The 12,176-nt window shown below is 57.2% G+C and overlaps 2 long non-coding RNA genes across 3 annotated transcripts; both read right to left on the bottom strand.

The window, feature by feature from the left end:
- Nucleotides 1-2,889: 2,889 nt before the first annotated feature.
- Nucleotides 2,890-5,836, bottom strand: LOC116438860. Of its 2 annotated transcripts, none has more exons than XR_004237954.1 (3): nt 5,743-5,836; nt 4,814-4,919; nt 2,890-3,323 (listed from the first exon to the last, which is right to left on the bottom strand). It is a non-coding gene; the product is annotated as an uncharacterized LOC116438860 (long non-coding RNA). The 2 variants fall into 2 exon arrangements; XR_004237955.1 differs by lacking the exon at nt 5,743-5,836 and adding an exon at nt 5,010-5,052.
- Nucleotides 5,837-8,383: 2,547 nt separating this feature from the next.
- Nucleotides 8,384-11,317, bottom strand: LOC116438859. The gene is made up of 3 exons (XR_004237953.1): nt 11,093-11,317; nt 10,303-10,533; nt 8,384-8,602 (listed from the first exon to the last, which is right to left on the bottom strand). It is a non-coding gene; the product is annotated as an uncharacterized LOC116438859 (long non-coding RNA).
- Nucleotides 11,318-12,176: the final 859 nt, after the last annotated feature.

Genomic DNA, 12,176 nt, shown 5'->3' with positions numbered 1-12,176 from the left:
GCCTGTGGTCTCTATGTGTGTTCATGGTGCAGAGTGACGTGACCCCCTCTGCTTCCCCCCCACCCCACCCGCCCCCCCCCCCCCCGGGGCCCCGGTCCGGAGGAGGGGGTCCCGGGGAGGGGGCCGGGGCGAGCCCCCCTCCGGAGGAGGGGGTCCGGGAGAGGGGGCGGGGACTGGAGGGGGGGAAAGTCCCCCCTCCGCCCCACCCCCTCCCCCGGACCCCCCCCTCCGGAGGGGGCCCACCCTGACCCCCTCCCGGGACCCCCTCCTCCGGAGGGGGCCCACCCCACCCACCCCCCCCCGGGACCCCCTCCTCAGGAGGGGGCCCGCCCCAACCCACCACCCTCCCCGAAACCCACCCCACCCACTCCCCCCGGGACCCCCTCCTGAGGAGGGGGCCCACCCTACCCCAACACACCCCCCACCCCCCAAACCCACCACCCCCCTCGGGAACCCCTCCTGAGGAGGGGATCCCCAGTGTGATGTGTGGAAAGCCGGAGCCCCGGCGCTGTTTTTGTACTGCACGAGGGACCCGCCGAGCGGGTCCCCCGTGCGAGGCTCCAGCGAGGGCAGGGGCGCCGGGCTCCGGCCCTCTGGGCTTTATTCTCCGGCGCCCCGAGCCCCGCGGCTGCGGGGGAAAGAGGGAAAGGGGAGGGATGAGATGGGGTAGGGAGAGGAGTCGGGGTGGCTTGGGGAGAACGAGGGGGGAAGGGAAAGGCCGGGTGAGGGGGAGGGATGATGGTCAGAGGAGGGGGAAGAGAGGGGAGTCGGGTTGGGGAGCGGGGTACGGAAAGGGGAGAAAGGAGGGGTGGGGGGGTCGGGGATGCACAGGGGAGCAGGGAGAGAGGGTGGGGGGCGCTGGGGAGAGGGCAGGCGGGGGGCTGGGAGAGACAGGGAGGGTGTGGGGGAGAGAGAAAGAAACTGGGGGGGTAGGAAAGAGGTGATAAGCGGGGGAAGAAGGAGGAGGATAAGGGCAGGAGAAAGAGGGGGAAGAAAGAGGGGGACGAAAGAGGGGGAGCCCGACCCGGCCGCAGCCTCCCCGAGCTCTGAGGGAGCAAATGGCGGCGGGGGCGATTTCGGGGGCTTAAATCACCTCGGCCCCGCCCTGCGCAGCCGCCCTGGGACCCCGCGCACCTGTGCGGACCCCGCCCCGCGCACCTGAGCCGGGCCCGGGGCCGCCCCTGAAGCCGCGCCCTCGGCCCCGCTCGGCCCCGCCCGGGACCGCCCCAGAGCCCCGGCCCCGCCCGGCCCCGGGGCCCGCCCTGCCCGGCACGGGGGCGGCTCCATCGCTCGGGGCCCCGCCCCTCTCTCCCGGGCCGGACCCGCCCCGCGCACCGGGGCCGCACCGGGGCCGCACCGGGGGCCGCACCGGGGGCCGCACCGGGGCCGCACCGGGGCCGCACCGGGGCCGCGGGTCCCGGTCCTGCCGGCGGCCGCTGCGGGTCCCGGGCGGTGCCGCCTCTCCCCCGGCGGGATCGGGGCTGGGATCGGCACCGGGAGGAGCCGCTCCGGGACGGGCGCTGGGGCCGAGCCCGGCGCTGCCGCTCCTGCTCCGGCCGGCTCTCCGCGGGGAGCCGGGGCTGTGCCGGCGCCCGGGCAGCCCCGGGATCCCGAGCCGGGCCCGACGCGCCGGGCCGGGCTCCGCTCCCAGCCCTGAGCCCCTCCCGGAGCCCGCCTTGGGCCCCACGACGCGGCCCCGGGCTCTGCCGCCAGCCCCGGACGCGGCGCTGAGTCGCTGCTCCCGAGCTCTGCGTGGGGCCGGCGAGCCCGGCTTCGGGCTGTGCCTGAGGCAGGACTCGGAGCCCAGAGACACAGACTCGCCCTGGCCCGAAGAGCCCACTTTGAGCATCAAAACACGGCACTTGGGCTTTAATTCAGGGCCAGCAAAACGCAGCACTTCCGTTTCTCTTTGTGAGCCCAAACACACAGGCCTCGCTCTCTTCCTCAAGCCCTGAAAACAGGATTTAGTCACTGTTTCTGAGTCCCAACTCTGGCCATAGGAGCCTGCGCTCAGGACTCTGTAGATCGAGAAATGCTGCTAGCAAGGATTTTCTTGCTATTTTCTGAGACTTTTCTCTCTCACAGAAGAGGTAGCAGAATTATGTAAACAACCAAGCCACCTGCAACCTTGAAAAGTCTTCTTTATGGTACAGTAGAAAAATATTTTGACAATGGATGTTTTAGGATTTTAGCCAATCACCCCCAAGGGGAGGCTGATCCTTTGTCCAATTAGACTGTGAAGAAAGAAGTCTATAAAAGAGTTTGTAAAATAATTAATCAATCTTGCTGCACAATTCCTGCCTGCTGGATCTTCTCTCCTCCTCCTCCTCCCTACGGCTGCGGGACACAGTGATATACCCTAGGGCCTCGGCCTGCGGTAATAGGACTCCACAATGCAGGATTCAGTCTCTGCTTTTAAGCTCTGCGCCTGCTTTTGAGCCCCCGAAACGCAGCACTGGGTCTCTTTTTGTGAGCCCAAAACCGCTCCTGTCCCTCGGGTTCGGAGCCCCCAGAAGTGCCCGGGGCCATGGCTGGACCCCAGCTGGGCACCAGCAGCCGCTCCCTCACCCCCCGTGGGATGGGGAAGAGACCAGAGACAAAATTCCAGCTCAGAACAGTTTAAGAATGGAAACCAAATACAATCATTTGAGATTAATGACAACACATAGTGAGAGCAACAAGAGCAGTGGTAACACTAATGAACAGGAGAGGGAGAAAAACCCCTCCACACCCGCCCTGTTACGATCCGGTTTAAACCCAGAAAAGCAAAGCAAGCTAAGTCTCTGTGCATAAACCAGAAAGAACTTAGAAGGTTCAAAATATCCCCAGAAACGAGATTAAAACCAAACGAGGCTAGATGTTGGTGCCAAAAAAATGGATGTATTTTATTTAATAGTAGAGAGGCAAAGAGAAGGGAAGAGAGAGAAAGAAATAGAAAACAGAAGGGTGCGTGGGGGAACAGGGAGAGGGGTTGGATGGAAGCCCATCACCCATCTGAGGGTGCCAACGACGTCTCGTTGCTCCCCTCCATCCGCTCTGCCGGTGGTGAGGGTCCCCCGTGGGCGCCGTGGCCACGCCGCCACATGCTGCCACAGCCGAAGGGTGCAGAATTCCGTGGGTTAATGCACACTTTGGGCCAGGCGGGAACGCCCACGTGCCTCTCTTGCAGGGGCCGGCTTGACACTGTCCCTTGCAACACTGAGGGTCTGTTGCATCATCTCTGGTGCTCTGCTGCAGGGTCTGGGGGCCCCTGTGCTGGGCCATGTCACCCCTTCTGCTGTGGATGAGCTTCCTCCCCCCGGTGAGGACCCCGCAGCTGGGCTCTGCACAGTGGAGGATGGGCAGTCACTGCGTCTGTGACCACCGGCTTTTCCAAGGTACCCAAAGCCTCTCCTCCCTCCACCCCTTGGTGCGAGCCCGGGCAGCTGATAGCCCTGGGGCCGTGCTCCTCATCTTGGAGGTGTTAAGCCTGAGCTCCATGAATATCCCCAGCCCTGAGCTGTTACTTGATCTTATCTTCATCAGCGAGCAGTGTCAGGCCTCAGGGCCCCATTCAGGGTGTGGGAGTCTTCTGCAGCTTTTGTAGTACAGTTTCAAAAGTCTTTTAAGAAAATGTTTAAGTCATAAAACATAGTATTTCAGTCTTTGAAACCCCTCCCTTTAACGTTATAAATCCAAAATCTAATCCAGAGCACCAGAATCTCCCACTGTGGGGGATTTCCATATTCCTGTTGCTTTATCTGTGTTCTGTCCTGGGGATTTGTGGACTGAGGGAGGCACTGGCTGCTCCTCTGGCCAAGGGGAAGGCTCCCGTGCTATTCCCATGAAGAGAACACCTGGAATTACTGTCCTGGGAGCCCAGTCCAGTCTTTCCAGTGACTGGGGGGCACCCAGAGGGTCTTTACATGAAATGAAAATGAGACCCCGGCCCAATGCACTGACAGCAGGATTGGACACTCCTGGCCAAGGTGACCAGTCTGTGGGAGTCGGACCGGTGACGATCCAGGGGGGATCTTAAGTTGGATACTTGCAGATTTCATCGTGCAGAAGCTCCAATTCTTTTGGCACCTCTTGTTTAAATGTCTCCCCACTGGAAGAGGTCAATTAATCTTTGTAATGACCTGACTGCCAGAGGCAGGGAAAAACAATCAGCGTTCCCTGAACGCCTCCATCACTTCCATGTCCACCTGCAAGGAGTGGCCGATGGGCAGGAGCCTGCCCAGAACAGGCTCAGAGATGGGGCTTTCAACACAAACCATTCCACCATTCCATGATCTCTGCCTGTATTAATGTTGCACTGTTCCCTCTCAAATTTAAATTCCCAAATTTAGATGATTTATTCAAGGAATCATTTTAAAATTATTCAGGAATAAAAAGGGAAGCATCAAACATATAAGAATCATTCCTACACCCACCAAACCATTCTTAACTGGATGCTTATTCCCTCATCTCTGTCTTTGTTTTGCTTTCCTGGAAAACCTTGTGATCCCAGAGTCTCTCAGAGCAATGTACTGGCATTACTGGAAGGTTTGCTCTGTCAGAGAGCCTGGGGGGTTTACAGCACTTGTTCCTCTGCATCTTTATCCTTTCATCAGCTTTCCCCTGGAACAGTGCTGTGGGAGAAGCTTGGAATTACCAGAAATGGATCAGGTTCACATTTTTTGCCCCACCAGTTTTTATCTGGTTTGAAATTCCTGGAATTACCCTCAAATTTGCCCTAGAACACTGCTGTGAAAGGATCAATCAGAAGAACAGCCTGAAAGCAGAAAACCACCTCCAGCAGCAGCCAGAATGATCCCATTTCTGTTCTTACCTGGTCCTGCCAGAGCTCCCAACAGCCATTCCCATTCCGAAACAAGAGCTATGGAAGACATTCCTGCTGTCCGTGAGGGTGAGGTGGCAGTTCTGGATGGTCTTTGCTGTGGAACCAGACAACAAACAGAGTGTAAATGATCTTGGTGGTCCCTTCCAAGCCAAACCACCCCGTGATTCCATGCGTGGATCAGCACCTGTCCCAGCTCCACTCCAGAAACCTCCTCCCACTAACCCAGAACTTTCCTTTTTCTGCTCAACATCAGGGATTTGCTGCCGAGTGCCCCGGGCAGGGGACGCCTCAGCCTTCCCTGGGACCGCAGCATTCCCTGGGACCGCAGCATTCCCTGCGCTGCCTCAGCACTCCCCCTGCGCTGCTGTTCCACGCCGATCCCGTGGTCCAGCGCCTGTGCGGGCTGCAGTGCCGGGCTCTCCCCACAAGGCGGCAGCACCGGGAGCGAGCAGCCCCGGCCGGTCCCGCTGGCTCGGGGCAGCTGCGCCTTGAACCCGCCCTGAGCCGGCGGGGCCGTGAACACAGCGGGCACAAACCCCACCGGTGCCCTTTATTTCACCCTCAGAGGCACAGGATCGCAGCATTTCCTGGGCTGGAAGGGACCCGCAGGGAGCATCGAGTCCAAATCCTGGCCCTGCACCCCAAGAATCCCACCCTGTGCCCGAGAGCCTTGTCCAGACCCAAACTCTTCCCCCAAGATCCTGAAAACACAGAGGGGCTGGGAGAAGGATGACCATGGAGGATTTTTTTACATAGATCTCCTTGTACGATCGTTATATAATATTATTAGATAGTCCAGGAACCCATCCCTGTGCCTGGACACCCATCCCTGGGCCGGGACACCCATCCCTGGGCCGGGACACCCATCCCCCGCGGCCCCCACCGTCCGCTCGGGGCTGTCCCCGTTCCCCGCTCACCTCCGAGCCCGGAGCAGCCGCGCCGGTGCCCCCGGCCCGGCCGCGCTGCTCCCCGCGCTCCCCGCCATTGCCGCTGCTGGCGAAGAAGGGCGGAAGTCGCCGGGACCGCACCAATGTGGCGATTGCGTCAGTGGCTATTCGACCTTCTCAAGATGGCGGCCGGAAGGACCCCGCTCCGTCTATTTGGCTGCCTGAATGCTCCCGCCTGCCCCAGGCGCCGCTGACCCCACAGTCGGTGTCCGCATAGCGGGAAACGCCTCAGAAAATTGTGTGCAAGCGCTGGGCTGGCGTCGGCGTCGGCGTCGCGTTCAGGCAGCCGAATAGACGCAGCCTTGGGGCTTCCCTGCCGCCATATTGAGAAGGTCAGAAAACAGTGCACACCACCGCCATCTTTAGTGTGGCTGCGACGAAACTTCCGCCCTTCGCCGCCATCTTGGCTGCTGGCAGAAGCCACTTCCGGTCGAGCCGCCATCTTTAGCGGCCCCCGCCGCTCCTCACAAGGGCGTCTATTCGGCTGCCTGAATCCGGCCCGGACTCCGACGCCGGCCCCGCGCTTTCCGCGCGATTTTCCGCGGTGCTTCCCGGAGCGAGGACACGGCTGGTGGGGTCAGCGGCAGCGGCGGCGGGCGACTGCTCCGCGACCGGCGGCAGGCATCGGCAGGGACACCTCTCAAAGGGGGCCTAGTGCGTCCGCCATCTTGAGTGTGGCGGAAGTGTAAACCACCCTCTGCAAGGTCACTTAACGCCGTCCCGAGAGTGCCGAACTGCGCCTTCCTTTCCGAGCCGCCCCCTTGAGAGCGGCACGCGGGCGGCTCGATTTCCAACCGTGCCCGCCCGGTGCTCCCCGCCCCGGGTCGCGCTGCGACCGCGCCTCTGCTGCCCGGCAAAACCGGCCCCGCCGGGCCGCCCCCCGCGCTGTCATTCCTCGCGGTCGCCGCCCCGCACGGCGCCCACTCCTCTTCACCGCTCTGGCCCCGCTCACGCACGGCCGTGTCCCTTGGCGCTCCGAACCGCCCTTCGCCCCTCCCCTCCGCTGACAGACCCAGCCCCGCTCGCTCCCGCTCCTTGCCCTTGCCACGCTCGGCAGCCACCGAGGCCGCCGCCCGCCCTCTCGGCTCAGCCGGCACCGGGCGGCAGCAGCGCCGGGGCGCCGTGTCGGGGGCGGCAGTGCCGCGCTCTCGCCACCAGGCGGCAGCAGCGCCGCCCAGCTCAGCCCGGGGGCAGGGACAGAGCAGAGGGAAAAGCCGGCTCTGGGCGCTCTGCAGCTCCTGCAGCCCGAGCGTCTCGGCTCCTGGGGCCAGGCACTTGCTTCCTTCCTTCCTACAGAAAAACGCCGGCTCGTTATTCTCAAAACTTGCTGATCTCTATTCCCAGCTTCTTATATTCCTGTATGCGACAGAGTAGAGAGAGAGGGCTGGCGCATTTCAAAATGAATTTACATCTAAATCAGTAGCATTTGCCTAGAGATGTAAAAATGAAGAACTTAACAGGTTTTGGTATTCTGCACACGTCCCTCGCTGGGAGGAATGGAAAAAGTTAAAAACAAATGAAACTTAAAAAGTAGAAAGTTAGAAACAAAGTTACAACGGCAGAAATTTAGAAACAAACAAAGAGGTAAAATACAAGAAACAAACAAATTTCTATAGGTAGAAAGTTAAAAACAAACCAAGTTAGAAACCAAAAAAAAATTAGAAACAAACAAAATTAGAAAGGTAGAAATTTAGAAACAAAGTCAGAAAGGCAAGTGTTGAGCCTTTGACAGGGTACCACCCTTCCTTCTCGGACCAGGGTGAAAGAGCAGAGGAGGCTGCTGCTCTGCTCTTTATTTCACGGTCTCACAGCTGTCTTGAAGGCAGAGTTCGAATGGGGTTACATGATAAAGCCAAGCAGCAGCAGCAGGCAAAACCAGCTTCTTCTATATGCTCCATACACTGTACTTTTTCTTACAGAAGTGTGGATTCTATTTGTTAATTGACCAGTAAGACTTACACACCATTCTAGTTTTCTTTTTCTTAACCCATCCTGGTCTAATTCTAACAGTCGTAAGCCTCACACAAGTGTCATCTGCCCTTGTTCCATAAGGAATCCCTCTACAGACAGGGAGTTGTCAGCGGCCCCGTGCTCATGGGCTGCAGGGGACACCCGCACTGAGGAGGAAATGGAAATGGGAAAGAGGGAAATGCAACCGGATGGGACGCACCTCTGGCACCACACCTCCTCTTGTTCCTGCTGTCCTGGAAAGGCCCAAGTAAATCCAGTCCCTCAGACCTTGCATCCCTGAACGCCAGGAGAGCCGGTGTTTTACCCAGATCCCAGTGCCCTGCACGGCTGCGCTGACACGAGCGCAGGCCGATCGCTCCGCCCAGCACCATCCCTCATTTGCCTCCCACGGCTCCCCAGGCGGCCCCAAACCACCCCAGCGTGTCTGTGCCGGGGCCAGGGCCTGCCCCGAGCCCGACCAGAGGCTGTCACCCAGCCCTGCACCAGCTCCCACCCCCGGGAGAGCCGGGAATGCACTGAGAGCTCGGCTCCCCGGGCTCCCCAGCACCCAAACCGGTCCTCACACACACAGAAATGCCCAACCTGCCCCTCTGGGCACAGCCAAACACCACAATTCCATCATCCCCAAGGAACTCTGGCACTTGCCTCTTCACCTCTGCCCATTTCCAGTAGCCGGGGCTAGGACCGGCCTGTCAGAAAGAGCATTCCCTAGGCAGTTCATCCCAGCCCAGAGGAGAAGAGGAGCCTGTCCCTGACCCACACCATGGGCAGGACAAGGGGGGCCCTAGCTGGCTTTGCCTACTCCAACACCAAAGCTCTTGGTCCCAAAGATGGGGCGAGTTCAGTGGTTTTTCCTGTCCTGAAAGAGAGCAGAAAAGGGAAGTTAATCCCACTGTGGAATCCAAGACTCCTGCATTTCATATTTCTGCTCTGATTGCTCACCGTGCAGTTTTATCCATGGGAAAAAAAAGGAGAATGACACCATATCAAATAAAAAGTTGATTAATCCACGTAGGGGCCGTGGAGAGAAGGATACAAAGGAACTTTTCCATGATTTTGGGGCTTGAAGAGGGAGTGAATTTCCCTCGAAGCTGGGAAGGGCCTGAGGATGATAAAGCAAAGGAGCAGCTTCATCTCTCCCTGGCAGAGAGCTCTGGGCTCCATTATGGATACAAATCAATCCCAGCAGGATTTCAAAGGGTTTCTTTAGGATGTCAGGTCCCTCTTTATCAGATCCCTGCTGGGATTCAGGGCCTGCCTGGTCACGGGGTGCTTTGATAAGGGCTGGATTTAAATCCCAGATCTGAGAGCAGACATGAAAGTTCCCTGGGTTTCTAAGGGTTGAAAAGCTCGAGCTGGCTTCGCTGCAGAGCTGAAAAGTCAGGATAAGAGAGAGCAAGGAGTGGCCAGCAGGCTCAGGCTCCTGATCACGCCCCTGGGACCCATGGGATCCATAGGATCCGTGGCCTCTGGCACGCTGCTCCAGCACCCTGCAGGGTGACTGACAGCCGGGCAGGGGAAGGAGCCACCAGCAGCTCTGCGATGTGCACCATCATTCACCTTGCACGTGGCCTAAACAGCCACCAAGCACCGATGGACTGACTGAGCCGAAAATATCGGAGAGATCTCAGTTTGCACTCCAAATTCCCTGCAGCCTGTTCCCTTCCTGATCCATCCCTTGAAGCAGCAAGAGTGGAATTCCTCCCGTGGTTGCTCTTTCCCTCCTGTTTTCCACGCAACAAGAAAAAGCGGCCACGTGAACAGGAGTAAAAGCCCCAAACCCACAAAAAAGCACACATTCTCAGCATCACTAATCCCTGCCAAATTGCCAGGAACCTTCCAAAACTACATCCAAGCTTGGAAACAGGGAGCCAGTTGTTTGTTTAAGCAGCTATTGATCCAGTCTCTTCCAGCTAATTAAACTATTCACTATTTAAACTCATTAAACTGCTCATCCTGCTCCTGGCAGCCAGAGGCAAAGAAGAAATCGTGTCTAGATTAAATGGTGATGGTGAATGTGCCCATGCCAGTCCTTGGAGAGGTTGGAATTGCATCCCTGTTCCTCTGCTCTCTTTTCCTTCCTTTTTCCTGCAGTGATTCCCACCCGGATTCCTCAGCTCCAGCTCTCTGAGCAGCCTCACGGGGAGCATTTCATCCCCTTGGAGCCAACTCCATTTGTTGCATCCTTCATGCCTCAACCACCCCTAAAAGCAGGGAAGTGCTGATGGGCAGTGCAGCTGCTTCCACTCGGGAATGTTTCCAGTGGAACAGGGAGGGAATTCTGAGAAGCTTCCACCCACTGCACGTTATTGCTGGATAAAAGGTGAGGCAGCAAAGGATCAACAAAGGGAGATTTCAGCAAGACAAAGTCCAGACAGAGAGGCTGCAAGTGTTGCTGGGGCTGCTAAGCTGGGAAAACTGCAAGGTCAGGCTGTGGGAACATGGATTATACTGAGGTCTGGAACCGGTGTTGGGAAGAGAGGGAGAAGGAGAAGGAGAAGAAGGAGAAGGAGAAGGAGGAGAAAGGGCCCAAAGTAACTGCACAGCGAATTTCCTTACCATGAGCCAGGCTCATTCCCTGAGCTGACCGATATCTCTGAGCTCCCCTTCATGGCACAGCCCTGCCAGTAAAGAACAGAAGTTCCTGCCGCTCCCACTGGAATTCTGTAGCGTGCCTGGCATTCCATACGTTCTGCTGCCTGAGAATTCCTGCAGCCGTCCTTGGGAAGAGCAGTTCACTGCCACAGGAGGAACAAGAGGAAAGCAGTTGCCACTCTCGGGTTCTGTGCTCTGTAAAAAGTAAAACCAGATCAAGATCAAAGCTCCATAAAGCTGGAACCATCTCCAACCTCGGGACAGCCCTTCTGTGGGAAAAGCGTGGATGGGCAATTAGGAAGGAGATCATCATGCAAATGGGCAAGGGGGGGGAATTAAATTCTGCTGCTTTCTGATTGAGGCCTGCTTCAATTTGCAGCCTTTATAATATCAGTTTAATGGGACTTTTTGTGCTTTAAAGAGGTTTTTATTAGCTGGGGGTTGTCCCTGCCTGGACTGAGGCACAGCACAATGAGTCTCCTGCCTCCTGAAGCCGTGTCGTTATCCCAGCATCTGAAATTAAAAACCAGCACTCTGGGAAACCTCTCTACTCTGAGGAGAAGTGTGAGGAGTGTTTGGGTCTGTGGAGAGCCTGGAACAGCTCTGAGAGACACCAAACATCCTGTGGATCCCAATGAACAGCAAAACATTCCAGCAGCTCCTTCCAACACCGCCCTTGTAGGGAACTCTGTCACCCCAGTGGGTATTTGTGGGAGTAAGGAAGAAATCCCACTGATGACCTCAGTGTGATCACCTCTGGTTCGTCTGGGGATAAATCTCCTTTATCCTTCTGGGAGAATAAAGGAATCCAATGCTGCCTTAATCCCCTGCTCCTCGGAGTCTGGATTTCCAGAATCCATCTCCTGGCCCAGCATGGGAAGGGTTGTCCAGCGCTGGAACAGCTGCCCAGGGCAGTGGTGGAGTCACCAACCCTGGAAGTGCTCATAAAATACATGGATATGGCACTTGAGTATTCATAAAATACACGGGTAAATACATGGGTAAACACACGGATAAATGTATATGGATAATCCATGGATAAATATGTATGGATAAATACATGGCACTTGAGGTCATGGGTTGATGTGACCATGGTGGTGGTTGATGTTTGGACTTGATGATGCTAAAGGCCTTTGCCAGCCTCAACAACCCCAGGATTCCATGATTTTCTGCCTTTTTCTCCTGCTCTGGGGCTGAGAAACTCCTTGAGCGGAGCAGCAGTGGGAGCAGGGAGCCACAGGCTGCACATCAGAGCTCTGCAGGCACTTTTAATCCACCTCTCTGCATGTTCATGGAAGATGGCACAGGAAATCTCTCAGCCCCAAAGCATCTCCCCAGCTCTGCACATCCAGGACAAACCCGAGGTGAATGATCCCCTCTAAGCTCCTTCCAGAGCCATTCCAGCGGCAATCAGAGGCAGCAGTTCCTAGAGAAACGGCTCCTATCCAATTTAGGGTCCTCCCCTTGGGGAGGAGCCATCCATTTCCCCTTCTACCTGTCATTCTTCTTCATTTATATTATGACGCGTGGCAGGGGCGGTGCCCAGGGCGGAGCCGCGTGATGCGGGCCAGGGGGGCAGCGATGCCCGGGGCGGGGGGTGGGAGCCTGTGATGAATGGGGGTAGAGCTTAGGATGAGTGAAAGGTGTGGGTGGTGTGTGTGTGCACACCAAAAAATTGGCTGATTGACTAATTATCCAATTATCTAATTCAATTAGTGCTCCAGATGGGAGTAGTTATGTAATGATTAATCAATTCACTTAGTTACTCGCATGTAGAGCACTAATTAGGGGCCCTATATACTATATATAAAAAGAAGAAAAAAAATAATAGAGTCTGG

This window comes from Corvus moneduloides, unplaced genomic scaffold (assembly GCF_009650955.1).
Source record: "Corvus moneduloides isolate bCorMon1 unplaced genomic scaffold, bCorMon1.pri scaffold_134_arrow_ctg1, whole genome shotgun sequence".
Classification (NCBI taxonomy): Eukaryota; Metazoa; Chordata; class Aves; order Passeriformes; family Corvidae; genus Corvus; species Corvus moneduloides.
The sequence above is the reverse complement of the archived record's forward strand: the minus strand, read 5'-3'. Positions and strand labels throughout refer to the sequence as shown.